General features: G+C 62.8%; 4 pseudogenes; all 4 read right to left on the minus strand.

Moving 5' to 3' along the window:
- Window positions 1–3,851: 3,851 nt before the first annotated feature.
- LOC142866605 (uncharacterized) lies at window positions 3,852–3,970 on the minus strand (annotated as a pseudogene).
- A 3,851-nt stretch (window positions 3,971–7,821) lies between these two features.
- Window positions 7,822–7,940, minus strand: LOC142866606 (uncharacterized; annotated as a pseudogene).
- Window positions 7,941–11,794: 3,854 nt separating this feature from the next.
- LOC142866607 (uncharacterized) lies at window positions 11,795–11,913 on the minus strand (annotated as a pseudogene).
- Window positions 11,914–15,771: 3,858 nt separating this feature from the next.
- Window positions 15,772–15,890, minus strand: LOC142866608 (uncharacterized; annotated as a pseudogene).
- Window positions 15,891–17,843: the final 1,953 nt, after the last annotated feature.

Raw genomic sequence — 17,843 nt, forward strand, 5'->3', positions numbered from 1 at the left:
GGCGGAGGGCGCCCCTGCCCCGCTCAAGAAGCCGAGCCTCTCTGCGCTTCCCCGCCGCCGCCTCCCGCCCCAGGCCCCGCGCCGGGCCGGGCCTGTTGAGTTCGCCGGCGGCCGGGTCCGGCGGGCTCCGAGGGACCGGGGTGATGGGCGGGGCGGGGCGGGGCGGGGGGCTGTCTCTCTCTACACACACACACACTCACACTCACTCACACTCACACAAGATGCGCCTCCACGGCTGGACTCGCCAAGGTGGAGACCTTCCAGCCCCCCTCCTCTCCCCGCCTGGCCTCCTTCACCTACCCGCCGCCCACCCCCAGCGCGTCGCCGCCGCTGACTGCGCACGCGCCCGGCGCTCGCCCTCTGACCCCAGCCAGGGGCCGCCCTCCCCCACAACCGCTTTCAGCTGTGCCCCCCTCCCCCCGCCCTGTGGGTGGGCTGCCGCCTATTCCCCCGGGCCAGGGCTGGGGCACAGCGCAAGGGGGAGGGGAGCGAGTGTATGGGGCATCTCTCTCTGGGGATGTGTCCCATGGGTGGGGTGGGGTGGGGTGGGGTGGCGTGGTTTGTGGGGCGCTGAAGAAATCAGTCCCCTCCATCTCCCACCTCTGGAAAACGCCCAAGCCCTTGGAGAACTGCCGGCACCGCTACCGTGGGGGCCGGGACCCTCCTCTGTGTCCTCCTGTGGCCCAGTCCAAGGGGCCTGGGCCTGGCCGGGGCTGCATTGGACCCCGACCACCCTGGCGTGTGGACTCGCTAAAAATCGGCCATTAGATATTGGATTCCAGCTTCCTTGAGGTCATTTCACTAATGAGTGCACCGGAAAGAGTTTCCTAATCCATCTGTGAGGGTGGCAACTGAAAGAGAATTTGAAAGCTGACAGAATAGGCGAGGGAAGGCATAGGAGATTTCCACACCCAGCAAGGAAGCCTTTCCCGAAATGGAAGAAAGAAACGAGCAAACAGAGACACCGGTAGCCCGCCCGGATCAGAGTCTGCCCCCGAGAGAAAGCACCCTGACCAGGTTCACCCGTGGGTGGGTGGCGAGCTAGCGGCATTCAGAAGAGCGAGGCCCGCAGTCTGTGCGGAAGACACCTGCACTCGGGTGTGTGTGGCGGCGCGATTCCCAAGCAGCTCCAGATGTTAAACCAAGGAGAAGCCAGGGAGTTCCCAACGCCCCAGGTGTCCTCAGCCCACGACTGGCTGCTGTGGGAATGCGAAGCCCGGCTCCTTGTCTCAGAGCGGGGTTCCCAGGAGGATCAGGCTGAAGCTGGGACTTGGCCGCAAAGTGTCCCCTCGCATGGCCACCCCCTTCCCCTTCCTGCTCCTCTACTCCTGGTGCCCCTCCATCCAGGGGCCAGACCTTAAAGAGTCACCGCAAGAGAATCCTGGTCCCAAAGGAGCCTTCTGGGGGACCGGTGCTGAGAGAGGTTGTGGGCATGGCCCGCTGGGGCTCTGCCCGACCCAGGGCTGAGAGACGCCACCTCCCAGCTCTGGGTCCCTGCAGGAAGTGTTGGCAAGCACAGGGCCAGTCCTCCAAAGGCCCAGGTACAGGGAGCCCAGGCCAAGCAGCCTGTGGAAGAAGCCACTTGCCGTGCCACCCCGGGAACAGGACTGCAGGCCCCGGCCCTTCCCACCTCCTCCTCCTCCTCTTCCCCCCCACCCCCCGCCCCCACCCCTCCACCGACATGGCACAGGGCTCAGAGACACCTCAGACCCTTGCTACCCAAAGTGCAAAGGGCATCGGTTGCTCCTCCAAACCCCCCGCCCAGCAGACCACGTTGTCCAGCCAGCCCCCGGGCCTCCCTGGGGTGCCCAGCACAAAAGTGCAGACACCCACCGGACCCTCAGTCTCAGTTTTCGGATGTTTTTGCCACTCTAAGGACCCGCAGGCCAGCTGGGCCTTCGGGCAGGACAGAGAGCCCCGGAATCCGACGTGGAGAGCTGCGTGTACGTCCCCATCAGGAGGCGGTCCCCACCTCCGGGGCTCTCCCCTTGCGGGGAGCGGCAGCCCCAGGGCCTCAGGCAAGACACCAGGCTGGGCCCCCCCACGGCACAGCGGGGGGGGGGGGGGGAGGGGGCACAGCGGGGGGGCACGTTCCCCGCACAAGCGCCTTAGGGACGGCTGCTGGAGACTGCTGCGGCCACCCTGCTGCCGGGTTTCTGGAGGGCTTCCTGGAAGCAGCGTCCACACCAAGCCCTTGGAAGGCCCAGGCGACGGAGGAGCCAGCCGGTCAGGCAGGGGCCGAGGACGGTGAGAGGCCGGGCGGGAAGGAGCATGTCAGGCAGGGGCAGAGGACGGTGACAGGCCGGGCGGGAAGGAGCCGGTCAGGCGGGGGCCCAGGACAGTGACGGGCCTGGCCGGGGAGGAGCGAGTCAGGCAGGGGCAGAGGAGACGGGCTGGGTAAGGGTTAGGGTTACAGTTAGGGCACAATTCACAATCGCAAAGATGTGGAAGCGACCCGAGTGCCCATCCATCCAGGAGTGCATTAATAAAATGTGGCGCGTGGACACCACGGAGTGCCATTCGGCTGTGAGGAGCAGCGGTGAGAGGGCACCTCTCGTGTTCTCCTGGCCAGAGCTGGAACCCGTTCCAGTAAGCCAAGTATCCCAAGAATGGACACACGAGCACCACGTGAGCGCGCTCACCGGCAAATTGGTACGAACGGATGGACACCTAAGTGGACAGAGAGGAATCCCCTTCCTCGGGTGGGTGTCGGGCGGGTGGGGGGAGGGGATGGGCATACACATCCATTAGGAATGGGGTGGGTGCGCACCGACTGGGGCATGGGCGCACTTGAAGCTAATGACCCGAGGGGGGAGGCTGGGAGAGGGCAACGTACCCGACCTTAACATTGGTACCCCCACAATACGCTGGAGGTATACAACATGAGAGGTAAATGAATAAGAACACAGGGGGGAGGGGGGCACGGGCAACACATGTCACCTGAATACTTGTACTCCCATCATCTGCTTGAAAAGAGAGAGAAAAGAAAATGCAATAATAGAGGCCGGGCGCGGTGGCTCACGCCTGTAATCCTAGCTCTTGGGAGGCCGAGGCGGGTGGATTGCTCAAGGTCAGGAGTTCAAAACCAGCCTGAGCAAGAGCGAGACCCCGTCTCTACTATAAATAGAAAGAAATTGATTGGCCAACTGATATATATATATATATAAAAAAAAATTAGCCGGGCATAGTGGCGCATGCCTGTAGTCCCAGCTACTCGGGAGGCTGAGGCAGAAGGATCACTCGAGCCCAGGAGTTTGAGGTTGCTGTGAGCTAGGGTGACGCCACGGCACTCACTCTAGCCTGGACAACAAAGTGAGACTCTGTCTCAAAAAAAAAAAAAAAAAAGAAAAAAAAAAAAAGAAAATGCAATAATAGAGGTAAGAGACACTTTTTAAAAATAATGAATCCGAAGAGAAAAGTAAAAGGAGGCCTGTGGAGCAGGTCTGGGTGTGACTCCGGATCCCCCAACATCAGGTGCCACCACCAAAGATTCCTACGTGGAGCCCGTAGAACCCCAAAAGCAACGGGACGAGTTCTGGTCACATACTCCCTCAAAATGACATCCTGGCCTTCTTCTGGAACTCCCTCCCCTCTCAGACTCTCAAGGTTTCCTCCAGCGTGTCGGTTCCCACAGAGCAGACCTTTGGTCTGAGACCTGACAGTCCAGATGCCACGCGTGCTGCCGCGTGGCGGCGGTGTCGCGGCTTGGGACAAGAGGAGGCCCCACGGTGCGGGCTGGGGCGCCAGGCACAGCGGCGGGCGCTGAGGGTGGGGGTGACCCCCACCCCGGGCCGCCGCCGCGCTCCCAGAAAGGGGACAGAACGAGAGGCAAAAAAAAAAAAAAAAGCCGCCGCCTAGGGCACCCGTGATTCCCGGGCGGTCTCCCATCCAAGTACTAACGAGGCCCGACCCTGCTTAGCTTCCGAGACCAGAGGAGATGGGGGGCGTTCAGGGTGGTGTGGCCCTAGACGGCGGAGGGCGCCCCTGCCCCGCTCAAGAAGCCGAGCCTCTCTGCGCTTCCCCGCCGCCGCCTCCCGCCCCAGGCCCCGCGCCGGGCCGGGCCTGTTGAGTTCGCCGGCGGCCGGGTCCGGCGGGCTCCGAGGGACCGGGGTGATGGGCGGGGCGGGGCGGGGCGGGGCGGGGGGCTGTCTCTCTCTACACACACACACACTCACACTCACTCACACTCACACAAGATGCGCCTCCACGGCTGGACTCGCCAAGGTGGAGACCTTCCAGCCCCCCTCCTCTCCCCGCCTGGCCTCCTTCACCTACCCGCCGCCCACCCCCAGCGCGTCGCCGCCGCTGACTGCGCACGCGCCCGGCGCTCGCCCTCTGACCCCAGCCAGGGGCCGCCCTCCCCCACAACCGCTTTCAGCTGTGCCCCCCTCCCCCCGCCCTGTGGGTGGGCTGCCGCCTATTCCCCCGGGCCAGGGCTGGGGCACAGCGCAAGGGGGAGGGGAGCGAGTGTATGGGGCATCTCTCTCTGGGGATGTGTCCCATGGGTGGGGTGGGGTGGGGTGGGGTGGCGTGGTTTGTGGGGCGCTGAAGAAATCAGTCCCCTCCATCTCCCACCTCTGGAAAACGCCCAAGCCCTTGGAGAACTGCCGGCACCGCTACCGTGGGGGCCGGGACCCTCCTCTGTGTCCTCCTGTGGCCCAGTCCAAGGGGCCTGGGCCTGGCCGGGGCTGCATTGGACCCCGACCACCCTGGCGTGTGGACTCGCTAAAAATCGGCCATTAGATATTGGATTCCAGCTTCCTTGAGGTCATTTCACTAATGAGTGCACCGGAAAGAGTTTCCTAATCCATCTGTGAGGGTGGCAACTGAAAGAGAATTTGAAAGCTGACAGAATAGGCGAGGGAAGGCATAGGAGATTTCCACACCCAGCAAGGAAGCCTTTCCCGAAATGGAAGAAAGAAACGAGCAAACAGAGACACCGGTAGCCCGCCCGGATCAGAGTCTGCCCCCGAGAGAAAGCACCCTGACCAGGTTCACCCGTGGGTGGGTGGCGAGCTAGCGGCATTCAGAAGAGCGAGGCCCGCAGTCTGTGCGGAAGACACCTGCACTCGGGTGTGTGTGGCGGCGCGATTCCCAAGCAGCTCCAGATGTTAAACCAAGGAGAAGCCAGGGAGTTCCCAACGCCCCAGGTGTCCTCAGCCCACGACTGGCTGCTGTGGGAATGCGAAGCCCGGCTCCTTGTCTCAGAGCGGGGTTCCCAGGAGGATCAGGCTGAAGCTGGGACTTGGCCGCAAAGTGTCCCCTCGCATGGCCACCCCCTTCCCCTTCCTGCTCCTCTACTCCTGGTGCCCCTCCATCCAGGGGCCAGACCTTAAAGAGTCACCGCAAGAGAATCCTGGTCCCAAAGGAGCCTTCTGGGGGACCGGTGCTGAGAGAGGTTGTGGGCATGGCCCGCTGGGGCTCTGCCCGACCCAGGGCTGAGAGACGCCACCTCCCAGCTCTGGGTCCCTGCAGGAAGTGTTGGCAAGCACAGGGCCAGTCCTCCAAAGGCCCAGGTACAGGGAGCCCAGGCCAAGCAGCCTGTGGAAGAAGCCACTTGCCGTGCCACCCCGGGAACAGGACTGCAGGCCCCGGCCCTTCCCACCTCCTCCTCCTCCTCTTCCCCCCCACCCCCCGCCCCCACCCCTCCACCGACATGGCACAGGGCTCAGAGACACCTCAGACCCTTGCTACCCAAAGTGCAAAGGGCATCGGTTGCTCCTCCAAACCCCCCGCCCAGCAGACCACGTTGTCCAGCCAGCCCCCGGGCCTCCCTGGGGTGCCCAGCACAAAAGTGCAGACACCCACCGGACCCTCAGTCTCAGTTTTCGGATGTTTTTGCCACTCTAAGGACCCGCAGGCCAGCTGGGCCTTCGGGCAGGACAGAGAGCCCCGGAATCCGACGTGGAGAGCTGCGTGTACGTCCCCATCAGGAGGCGGTCCCCACCTCCGGGGCTCTCCCCTTGCGGGGAGCGGCAGCCCCAGGGCCTCAGGCAAGACACCAGGCTGGGCCCCCCCACGGCACAGCGGGGGGGGGGAGGGGGCACAGCGGGGGGGCACGATCCCCGCACAAGCGCCTTAGGGACGGCTGCTGGAGACTGCTGCGGCCACCCTGCTGCCGGGTTTCTGGAGGGCTTCCTGGAAGCAGCGTCCACACCAAGCCCTTGGAAGGCCCAGGCGACGGAGGAGCCAGCCGGTCAGGCAGGGGCCGAGGACGGTGAGAGGCCGGGCGGGAAGGAGCATGTCAGGCAGGGGCAGAGGACGGTGACAGGCCGGGCGGGAAGGAGCCGGTCAGGCGGGGGCCCAGGACAGTGACGGGCCTGGCCGGGGAGGAGCGAGTCAGGCAGGGGCAGAGGAGACGGGCTGGGTAAGGGTTAGGGTTACAGTTAGGGCACAATTCACAATCGCAAAGATGTGGAAGCGACCCGAGTGCCCATCCATCCAGGAGTGCATTAATAAAATGTGGCGCGTGGACACCACGGAGTGCCATTCGGCTGTGAGGAGCAGCGGTGAGAGGGCACCTCTCGTGTTCTCCTGGCCAGAGCTGGAACCCGTTCCAGTAAGCCAAGTATCCCAAGAATGGACACACGAGCACCACGTGAGCGCGCTCACCGGCAAATTGGTACGAACGGATGGACACCTAAGTGCACTGAGAGGAATCCCCTTCCTCGGGTGGGTGTCGGGCGGGTGGGGGGAGGGGATGGGCATACACATCCATTAGGAATGGGGTGGGTGCGCACCGACTGGGGCATGGGCGCACTTGAAGCTAATGACCCGAGGGGGGAGGCTGGGAGAGGGCAACGTACCCGACCTTAACATTGGTACCCCCACAATACGCTGGAGGTATACAACATGAGAGGTAAATGAATAAGAACACAGGGGGGAGGGGGGCACGGGCAACACATGTCACCTGAATACTTGTACTCCCATCATCTGCTTGAAAAGAGAGAGAAAAGAAAATGCAATAATAGAGGCCGGGCGCGGTGGCTCACGCCTGTAATCCTAGCTCTTGGGAGGCCGAGGCGGGTGGATTGCTCAAGGTCAGGAGTTCAAAACCAGCCTGAGCAAGAGCGAGACCCCGTCTCTACTATAAATAGAAAGAAATTGATTGGCCAACTGATATATATATATATATAAAAAAAAATTAGCCGGGCATAGTGGCGCATGCCTGTAGTCCCAGCTACTCGGGAGGCTGAGGCAGAAGGATCACTCGAGCCCAGGAGTTTGAGGTTGCTGTGAGCTAGGGTGACGCCACGGCACTCACTCTAGCCTGGACAACAAAGTGAGACTCTGTCTCAAAAAAAAAAAAAAAAAAGAAAAAAAAAAAAAGAAAATGCAATAATAGAGGTAAGAGACACTTTTTAAAAATAATGAATCCGAAGAGAAAAGTAAAAGGAGGCCTGTGGAGCAGGTCTGGGTGTGACTCCGGATCCCCCAACATCAGGTGCCACCACCAAAGATTCCTACGTGGAGCCCGTAGAACCCCAAAAGCAACGGGACGAGTTCTGGTCACATACTCCCTCAAAATGACATCCTGGCCTTCTTCTGGAACTCCCTCCCCTCTCAGACTCTCAAGGTTTCCTCCAGCGTGTCGGTTCCCACAGAGCAGACCTTTGGTCTGAGACCTGACAGTCCAGATGCCACGCGTGCTGCCGCGTGGCGGCGGTGTCGCGGCTTGGGACAAGAGGAGGCCCCACGGTGCGGGCTGGGGCGCCAGGCACAGCGGCGGGCGCTGAGGGTGGGGGTGACCCCCACCCCGGGCCGCCGCCGCGCTCCCAGAAAGGGGACAGAACGAGAGGCAAAAAAAAAAAAAAAAGCCGCCGCCTAGGGCACCCGTGATTCCCGGGCGGTCTCCCATCCAAGTACTAACGAGGCCCGACCCTGCTTAGCTTCCGAGACCAGAGGAGATGGGGGGCGTTCAGGGTGGTGTGGCCCTAGACGGCGGAGGGCGCCCCTGCCCCGCTCAAGAAGCCGAGCCTCTCTGCGCTTCCCCGCCGCCGCCTCCCGCCCCAGGCCCCGCGCCGGGCCGGGCCTGTTGAGTTCGCCGGCGGCCGGGTCCGGCGGGCTCCGAGGGACCGGGGTGATGGGCGGGGCGGGGCGGGGCGGGGCGGGGGGCTGTCTCTCTCTACACACACACACACTCACACTCACTCACACTCACACAAGATGCGCCTCCACGGCTGGACTCGCCAAGGTGGAGACCTTCCAGCCCCCCTCCTCTCCCCGCCTGGCCTCCTTCACCTACCCGCCGCCCACCCCCAGCGCGTCGCCGCCGCTGACTGCGCACGCGCCCGGCGCTCGCCCTCTGACCCCAGCCAGGGGCCGCCCTCCCCCACAACCGCTTTCAGCTGTGCCCCCCTCCCCCCGCCCTGTGGGTGGGCTGCCGCCTATTCCCCCGGGCCAGGGCTGGGGCACAGCGCAAGGGGGAGGGGAGCGAGTGTATGGGGCATCTCTCTCTGGGGATGTGTCCCATGGGTGGGGTGGGGTGGGGTGGGGTGGCGTGGTTTGTGGGGCGCTGAAGAAATCAGTCCCCTCCATCTCCCACCTCTGGAAAACGCCCAAGCCCTTGGAGAACTGCCGGCACCGCTACCGTGGGGGCCGGGACCCTCCTCTGTGTCCTCCTGTGGCCCAGTCCAAGGGGCCTGGGCCTGGCCGGGGCTGCATTGGACCCCGACCACCCTGGCGTGTGGACTCGCTAAAAATCGGCCATTAGATATTGGATTCCAGCTTCCTTGAGGTCATTTCACTAATGAGTGCACCGGAAAGAGTTTCCTAATCCATCTGTGAGGGTGGCAACTGAAAGAGAATTTGAAAGCTGACAGAATAGGCGAGGGAAGGCATAGGAGATTTCCACACCCAGCAAGGAAGCCTTTCCCGAAATGGAAGAAAGAAACGAGCAAACAGAGACACCGGTAGCCCGCCCGGATCAGAGTCTGCCCCCGAGAGAAAGCACCCTGACCAGGTTCACCCGTGGGTGGGTGGCGAGCTAGCGGCATTCAGAAGAGCGAGGCCCGCAGTCTGTGCGGAAGACACCTGCACTCGGGTGTGTGTGGCGGCGCGATTCCCAAGCAGCTCCAGATGTTAAACCAAGGAGAAGCCAGGGAGTTCCCAACGCCCCAGGTGTCCTCAGCCCACGACTGGCTGCTGTGGGAATGCGAAGCCCGGCTCCTTGTCTCAGAGCGGGGTTCCCAGGAGGATCAGGCTGAAGCTGGGACTTGGCCGCAAAGTGTCCCCTCGCATGGCCACCCCCTTCCCCTTCCTGCTCCTCTACTCCTGGTGCCCCTCCATCCAGGGGCCAGACCTTAAAGAGTCACCGCAAGAGAATCCTGGTCCCAAAGGAGCCTTCTGGGGGACCGGTGCTGAGAGAGGTTGTGGGCATGGCCCGCTGGGGCTCTGCCCGACCCAGGGCTGAGAGACGCCACCTCCCAGCTCTGGGTCCCTGCAGGAAGTGTTGGCAAGCACAGGGCCAGTCCTCCAAAGGCCCAGGTACAGGGAGCCCAGGCCAAGCAGCCTGTGGAAGAAGCCACTTGCCGTGCCACCCCGGGAACAGGACTGCAGGCCCCGGCCCTTCCCACCTCCTCCTCCTCCTCTTCCCCCCCACCCCCCGCCCCCACCCCTCCACCGACATGGCACAGGGCTCAGAGACACCTCAGACCCTTGCTACCCAAAGTGCAAAGGGCATCGGTTGCTCCTCCAAACCCCCCGCCCAGCAGACCACGTTGTCCAGCCAGCCCCCGGGCCTCCCTGGGGTGCCCAGCACAAAAGTGCAGACACCCACCGGACCCTCAGTCTCAGTTTTCGGATGTTTTTGCCACTCTAAGGACCCGCAGGCCAGCTGGGCCTTCGGGCAGGACAGAGAGCCCCGGAATCCGACGTGGAGAGCTGCGTGTACGTCCCCATCAGGAGGCGGTCCCCACCTCCGGGGCTCTCCCCTTGCGGGGAGCGGCAGCCCCAGGGCCTCAGGCAAGACACCAGGCTGGGCCCCCCCACGGCACAGCGGGGGGGGGGGGGAGGGGGCACAGCGGGGGGGCACGTTCCCCGCACAAGCGCCTTAGGGACGGCTGCTGGAGACTGCTGCGGCCACCCTGCTGCCGGGTTTCTGGAGGGCTTCCTGGAAGCAGCGTCCACACCAAGCCCTTGGAAGGCCCAGGCGACGGAGGAGCCAGCCGGTCAGGCAGGGGCCGAGGACGGTGAGAGGCCGGGCGGGAAGGAGCATGTCAGGCAGGGGCAGAGGACGGTGACAGGCCGGGCGGGAAGGAGCCGGTCAGGCGGGGGCCCAGGACAGTGACGGGCCTGGCCGGGGAGGAGCGAGTCAGGCAGGGGCAGAGGAGACGGGCTGGGTAAGGGTTAGGGTTACAGTTAGGGCACAATTCACAATCGCAAAGATGTGGAAGCGACCCGAGTGCCCATCCATCCAGGAGTGCATTAATAAAATGTGGCGCGTGGACACCACGGAGTGCCATTCGGCTGTGAGGAGCAGCGGTGAGAGGGCACCTCTCGTGTTCTCCTGGCCAGAGCTGGAACCCGTTCCAGTAAGCCAAGTATCCCAAGAATGGACACACGAGCACCACGTGAGCGCGCTCACCGGCAAATTGGTACGAACGGATGGACACCTAAGTGGACAGAGAGGAATCCCCTTCCTCGGGTGGGTGTCGGGCGGGTGGGGGGAGGGGATGGGCATACACATCCATTAGGAATGGGGTGGGTGCGCACCGACTGGGGCATGGGCGCACTTGAAGCTAATGACCCGAGGGGGGAGGCTGGGAGAGGGCAACGTACCCGACCTTAACATTGGTACCCCCACAATACGCTGGAGGTATACAACATGAGAGGTAAATGAATAAGAACACAGGGGGGAGGGGGGCACGGGCAACACATGTCACCTGAATACTTGTACTCCCATCATCTGCTTGAAAAGAGAGAGAAAAGAAAATGCAATAATAGAGGCCGGGCGCGGTGGCTCACGCCTGTAATCCTAGCTCTTGGGAGGCCGAGGCGGGTGGATTGCTCAAGGTCAGGAGTTCAAAACCAGCCTGAGCAAGAGCGAGACCCCGTCTCTACTATAAATAGAAAGAAATTGATTGGCCAACTGATATATATATATATATAAAAAAAAATTAGCCGGGCATAGTGGCGCATGCCTGTAGTCCCAGCTACTCGGGAGGCTGAGGCAGAAGGATCACTCGAGCCCAGGAGTTTGAGGTTGCTGTGAGCTAGGGTGACGCCACGGCACTCACTCTAGCCTGGACAACAAAGTGAGACTCTGTCTCAAAAAAAAAAAAAAAAAAAGAAAAAAAAAAAAAGAAAATGCAATAATAGAGGTAAGAGACACTTTTTAAAAATAATGAATCCGAAGAGAAAAGTAAAAGGAGGCCTGTGGAGCAGGTCTGGGTGTGACTCCGGATCCCCCAACATCAGGTGCCACCACCAAAGATTCCTACGTGGAGCCCGTAGAACCCCAAAAGCAACGGGACGAGTTCTGGTCACATACTCCCTCAAAATGACATCCTGGCCTTCTTCTGGAACTCCCTCCCCTCTCAGACTCTCAAGGTTTCCTCCAGCGTGTCGGTTCCCACAGAGCAGACCTTTGGTCTGAGACCTGACAGTCCAGATGCCACGCGTGCTGCCGCGTGGCGGCGGTGTCGCGGCTTGGGACAAGAGGAGGCCCCACGGTGCGGGCTGGGGCGCCAGGCACAGCGGCGGGCGCTGAGGGTGGGGGTGACCCCCACCCCGGGCCGCCGCCGCGCTCCCAGAAAGGGGACAGAACGAGAGGCAAAAAAAAAAAAAAAGCCGCCGCCTAGGGCACCCGTGATTCCCGGGCGGTCTCCCATCCAAGTACTAACGAGGCCCGACCCTGCTTAGCTTCCGAGACCAGAGGAGATGGGGGGCGTTCAGGGTGGTGTGGCCCTAGACGGCGGAGGGCGCCCCTGCCCCGCTCAAGAAGCCGAGCCTCTCTGCGCTTCCCCGCCGCCGCCTCCCGCCCCAGGCCCCGCGCCGGGCCGGGCCTGTTGAGTTCGCCGGCGGCCGGGTCCGGCGGGCTCCGAGGGACCGGGGTGATGGGCGGGGCGGGGCGGGGCGGGGCGGGGGGCTGTCTCTCTCTACACACACACACACTCACACTCACTCACACTCACACAAGATGCGCCTCCACGGCTGGACTCGCCAAGGTGGAGACCTTCCAGCCCCCCTCCTCTCCCCGCCTGGCCTCCTTCACCTACCCGCCGCCCACCCCCAGCGCGTCGCCGCCGCTGACTGCGCACGCGCCCGGCGCTCGCCCTCTGACCCCAGCCAGGGGCCGCCCTCCCCCACAACCGCTTTCAGCTGTGCCCCCCTCCCCCCGCCCTGTGGGTGGGCTGCCGCCTATTCCCCCGGGCCAGGGCTGGGGCACAGCGCAAGGGGGAGGGGAGCGAGTGTATGGGGCATCTCTCTCTGGGGATGTGTCCCATGGGTGGGGTGGGGTGGGGTGGGGTGGCGTGGTTTGTGGGGCGCTGAAGAAATCAGTCCCCTCCATCTCCCACCTCTGGAAAACGCCCAAGCCCTTGGAGAACTGCCGGCACCGCTACCGTGGGGGCCGGGACCCTCCTCTGTGTCCTCCTGTGGCCCAGTCCAAGGGGCCTGGGCCTGGCCGGGGCTGCATTGGACCCCGACCACCCTGGCGTGTGGACTCGCTAAAAATCGGCCATTAGATATTGGATTCCAGCTTCCTTGAGGTCATTTCACTAATGAGTGCACCGGAAAGAGTTTCCTAATCCATCTGTGAGGGTGGCAACTGAAAGAGAATTTGAAAGCTGACAGAATAGGCGAGGGAAGGCATAGGAGATTTCCACACCCAGCAAGGAAGCCTTTCCCGAAATGGAAGAAAGAAACGAGCAAACAGAGACACCGGTAGCCCGCCCGGATCAGAGTCTGCCCCCGAGAGAAAGCACCCTGACCAGGTTCACCCGTGGGTGGGTGGCGAGCTAGCGGCATTCAGAAGAGCGAGGCCCGCAGTCTGTGCGGAAGACACCTGCACTCGGGTGTGTGTGGCGGCGCGATTCCCAAGCAGCTCCAGATGTTAAACCAAGGAGAAGCCAGGGAGTTCCCAACGCCCCAGGTGTCCTCAGCCCACGACTGGCTGCTGTGGGAATGCGAAGCCCGGCTCCTTGTCTCAGAGCGGGGTTCCCAGGAGGATCAGGCTGAAGCTGGGACTTGGCCGCAAAGTGTCCCCTCGCATGGCCACCCCCTTCCCCTTCCTGCTCCTCTACTCCTGGTGCCCCTCCATCCAGGGGCCAGACCTTAAAGAGTCACCGCAAGAGAATCCTGGTCCCAAAGGAGCCTTCTGGGGGACCGGTGCTGAGAGAGGTTGTGGGCATGGCCCGCTGGGGCTCTGCCCGACCCAGGGCTGAGAGACGCCACCTCCCAGCTCTGGGTCCCTGCAGGAAGTGTTGGCAAGCACAGGGCCAGTCCTCCAAAGGCCCAGGTACAGGGAGCCCAGGCCAAGCAGCCTGTGGAAGAAGCCACTTGCCGTGCCACCCCGGGAACAGGACTGCAGGCCCCGGCCCTTCCCACCTCCTCCTCCTCCTCTTCCCCCCCACCCCCCGCCCCCACCCCTCCACCGACATGGCACAGGGCTCAGAGACACCTCAGACCCTTGCTACCCAAAGTGCAAAGGGCATCGGTTGCTCCTCCAAACCCCCCGCCCAGCAGACCACGTTGTCCAGCCAGCCCCCGGGCCTCCCTGGGGTGCCCAGCACAAAAGTGCAGACACCCACCGGACCCTCAGTCTCAGTTTTCGGATGTTTTTGCCACTCTAAGGACCCGCAGGCCAGCTGGGCCTTCGGGCAGGACAGAGAGCCCCGGAATCCGACGTGGAGAGCTGCGTGTACGTCCCCATCAGGAGGCGGTCCCCACCTCCGGGGCTCTCCCCTTGCGGGGAGCGGCAGCCCCAGGGCCTCAGGCAAGACACCAGGCTGGGCCCCCCCACGGCACAGCGGGGGGGGGGGGGGGGAGGGGGCACAGCGGGGGGGCACGATCCCCGCACAAGCGCCTTAGGGACGGCTGCTGGAGACTGCTGCGGCCACCCTGCTGCCGGGTTTCTGGAGGGCTTCCTGGAAGCAGCGTCCACACCAAGCCCTTGGAAGGCCCAGGCGACGGAGGAGCCAGCCGGTCAGGCAGGGGCCGAGGACGGTGAGAGGCCGGGCGGGAAGGAGCATGTCAGGCAGGGGCAGAGGACGGTGACAGGCCGGGCGGGAAGGAGCCGGTCAGGCGGGGGCCCAGGACAGTGACGGGCCTGGCCGGGGAGGAGCGAGTCAGGCAGGGGCAGAGGAGACGGGCTGGGTAAGGGTTAGGGTTACAGTTAGGGCACAATTCACAATCGCAAAGATGTGGAAGCGACCCGAGTGCCCATCCATCCAGGAGTGCATTAATAAAATGTGGCGCGTGGACACCACGGAGTGCCATTCGGCTGTGAGGAGCAGCGGTGAGAGGGCACCTCTCGTGTTCTCCTGGCCAGAGCTGGAACCCGTTCCAGTAAGCCAAGTATCCCAAGAATGGACACACGAGCACCACGTGAGCGCGCTCACCGGCAAATTGGTACGAACGGATGGACACCTAAGTGGACAGAGAGGAATCCCCTTCCTCGGGTGGGTGTCGGGCGGGTGGGGGGAGGGGATGGGCATACACATCCATTAGGAATGGGGTGGGTGCGCACCGACTGGGGCATGGGCGCACTTGAAGCTAATGACCCGAGGGGGGAGGCTGGGAGAGGGCAACGTACCCGACCTTAACATTGGTACCCCCACAATACGCTGGAGGTATACAACATGAGAGGTAAATGAATAAGAACACAGGGGGGAGGGGGGCACGGGCAACACATGTCACCTGAATACTTGTACTCCCATCATCTGCTTGAAAAGAGAGAGAAAAGAAAATGCAATAATAGAGGCCGGGCGCGGTGGCTCACGCCTGTAATCCTAGCTCTTGGGAGGCCGAGGCGGGTGGATTGCTCAAGGTCAGGAGTTCAAAACCAGCCTGAGCAAGAGCGAGACCCCGTCTCTACTATAAATAGAAAGAAATTGATTGGCCAACTGATATATATATATATATAAAAAAAAATTAGCCGGGCATAGTGGCGCATGCCTGTAGTCCCAGCTACTCGGGAGGCTGAGGCAGAAGGATCACTCGAGCCCAGGAGTTTGAGGTTGCTGTGAGCTAGGGTGACGCCACGGCACTCACTCTAGCCTGGACAACAAAGTGAGACTCTGTCTCAAAAAAAAAAAAAAAAAAAGAAAAAAAAAAAAAGAAAATGCAATAATAGAGGTAAGAGACACTTTTTAAAAATAATGAATCCGAAGAGAAAAGTAAAAGGAGGCCTGTGGAGCAGGTCTGGGTGTGACTCCGGATCCCCCAACATCAGGTGCCACCACCAAAGATTCCTACGTGGAGCCCGTAGAACCCCAAAAGCAACGGGACGAGTTCTGGTCACATACTCCCTCAAAATGACATCCTGGCCTTCTTCTGGAACTCCCTCCCCTCTCAGACTCTCAAGGTTTCCTCCAGCGTGTCGGTTCCCACAGAGCAGACCTTTGGTCTGAGACCTGACAGTCCAGATGCCACGCGTGCTGCCGCGTGGCGGCGGTGTCGCGGCTTGGGACAAGAGGAGGCCCCACGGTGCGGGCTGGGGCGCCAGGCACAGCGGCGGGCGCTGAGGGTGGGGGTGACCCCCACCCCGGGCCGCCGCCGCGCTCCCAGAAAGGGGACAGAACGAGAGGCAAAAAAAAAAAAAAAAGCCGCCGCCTAGGGCACCCGTGATTCCCGGGCGGTCTCCCATCCAAGTACTAACGAGGCCCGACCCTGCTTAGCTTCCGAGACCAGAGGAGATGGGGGGCGTTCAGGGTGGTGTGGCCCTAGACGGCGGAGGGCGCCCCTGCCCCGCTCAAGAAGCCGAGCCTCTCTGCGCTTCCCCGCCGCCGCCTCCCGCCCCAGGCCCCGCGCCGGGCCGGGCCTGTTGAGTTCGCCGGCGGCCGGGTCCGGCGGGCTCCGAGGGACCGGGGTGATGGGCGGGGCGGGGCGGGGCGGGGCGGGGGGCTGTCTCTCTCTACACACACACACACTCACACTCACTCACACTCACACAAGATGCGCCTCCACGGCTGGACTCGCCAAGGTGGAGACCTTCCAGCCCCCCTCCTCTCCCCGCCTGGCCTCCTTCACCTACCCGCCGCCCACCCCCAGCGCGTCGCCGCCGCTGACTGCGCACGCGCCCGGCGCTCGCCCTCTGACCCCAGCCAGGGGCCGCCCTCCCCCACAACCGCTTTCAGCTGTGCCCCCCTCCCCCCGCCCTGTGGGTGGGCTGCCGCCTATTCCCCCGGGCCAGGGCTGGGGCACAGCGCAAGGGGGAGGGGAGCGAGTGTATGGGGCATCTCTCTCTGGGGATGTGTCCCATGGGTGGGGTGGGGTGGGGTGGGGTGGCGTGGTTTGTGGGGCGCTGAAGAAATCAGTCCCCTCCATCTCCCACCTCTGGAAAACGCCCAAGCCCTTGGAGAACTGCCGGCACCGCTACCGTGGGGGCCGGGACCCTCCTCTGTGTCCTCCTGTGGCCCAGTCCAAGGGGCCTGGGCCTGGCCGGGGCTGCATTGGACCCCGACCACCCTGGCGTGTGGACTCGCTAAAAATCGGCCATTAGATATTGGATTCCAGCTTCCTTGAGGTCATTTCACTAATGAGTGCACCGGAAAGAGTTTCCTAATCCATCTGTGAGGGTGGCAACTGAAAGAGAATTTGAAAGCTGACAGAATAGGCGAGGGAAGGCATAGGAGATTTCCACACCCAGCAAGGAAGCCTTTCCCGAAATGGAAGAAAGAAACGAGCAAACAGAGACACCGGTAGCCCGCCCGGATCAGAGTCTGCCCCCGAGAGAAAGCACCCTGACCAGGTTCACCCGTGGGTGGGTGGCGAGCTAGCGGCATTCAGAAGAGCGAGGCCCGCAGTCTGTGCGGAAGACACCTGCACTCGGGTGTGTGTGGCGGCGCGATTCCCAAGCAGCTCCAGATGTTAAACCAAGGAGAAGCCAGGGAGTTCCCAACGCCCCAGGTGTCCTCAGCCCACGACTGGCTGCTGTGGGAATGCGAAGCCCGGCTCCTTGTCTCAGAGCGGGGTTCCCAGGAGGATCAGGCTGAAGCTGGGACTTGGCCGCAAAGTGTCCCCTCGCATGGCCACCCCCTTCCCCTTCCTGCTCCTCTACTCCTGGTGCCCCTCCATCCAGGGGCCAGACCTTAAAGAGTCACCGCAAGAGAATCCTGGTCCCAAAGGAGCCTTCTGGGGGACCGGTGCTGAGAGAGGTTGTGGGCATGGCCCGCTGGGGCTCTGCCCGACCCAGGGCTGAGAGACGCCACCTCCCAGCTCTGGGTCCCTGCAGGAAGTGTTGGCAAGCACAGGGCCAGTCCTCCAAAGGCCCAGGTACAGGGAGCCCAGGCCAAGCAGCCTGTGGAAGAAGCCACTTGCCGTGCCACCCCGGGAACAGGACTGCAGGCCCCGGCCCTTCCCACCTCCTCCTCCTCCTCTTCCCCCCCACCCCCCGCCCCCACCCCTCCACCGACATGGCACAGGGCTCAGAGACACCTCAGACCCTTGCTACCCAAAGTGCAAAGGGCATCGGTTGCTCCTCCAAACCCCCCGCCCAGCAGACCACGTTGTCCAGCCAGCCCCCGGGCCTCCCTGGGGTGCCCAGCACAAAAGTGCAGACACCCACCGGACCCTCAGTCTCAGTTTTCGGATGTTTTTGCCACTCTAAGGACCCGCAGGCCAGCTGGGCCTTCGGGCAGGACAGAGAGCCCCGGAATCCGACGTGGAGAGCTGCGTGTACG

The sequence above is a fragment of the Microcebus murinus genome, unplaced genomic scaffold (assembly GCF_040939455.1).
Source record: "Microcebus murinus isolate Inina unplaced genomic scaffold, M.murinus_Inina_mat1.0 scaf006_hap2_Mmur4.0, whole genome shotgun sequence".
NCBI lineage: Eukaryota > Metazoa > Chordata > Mammalia > Primates > Cheirogaleidae > Microcebus > Microcebus murinus.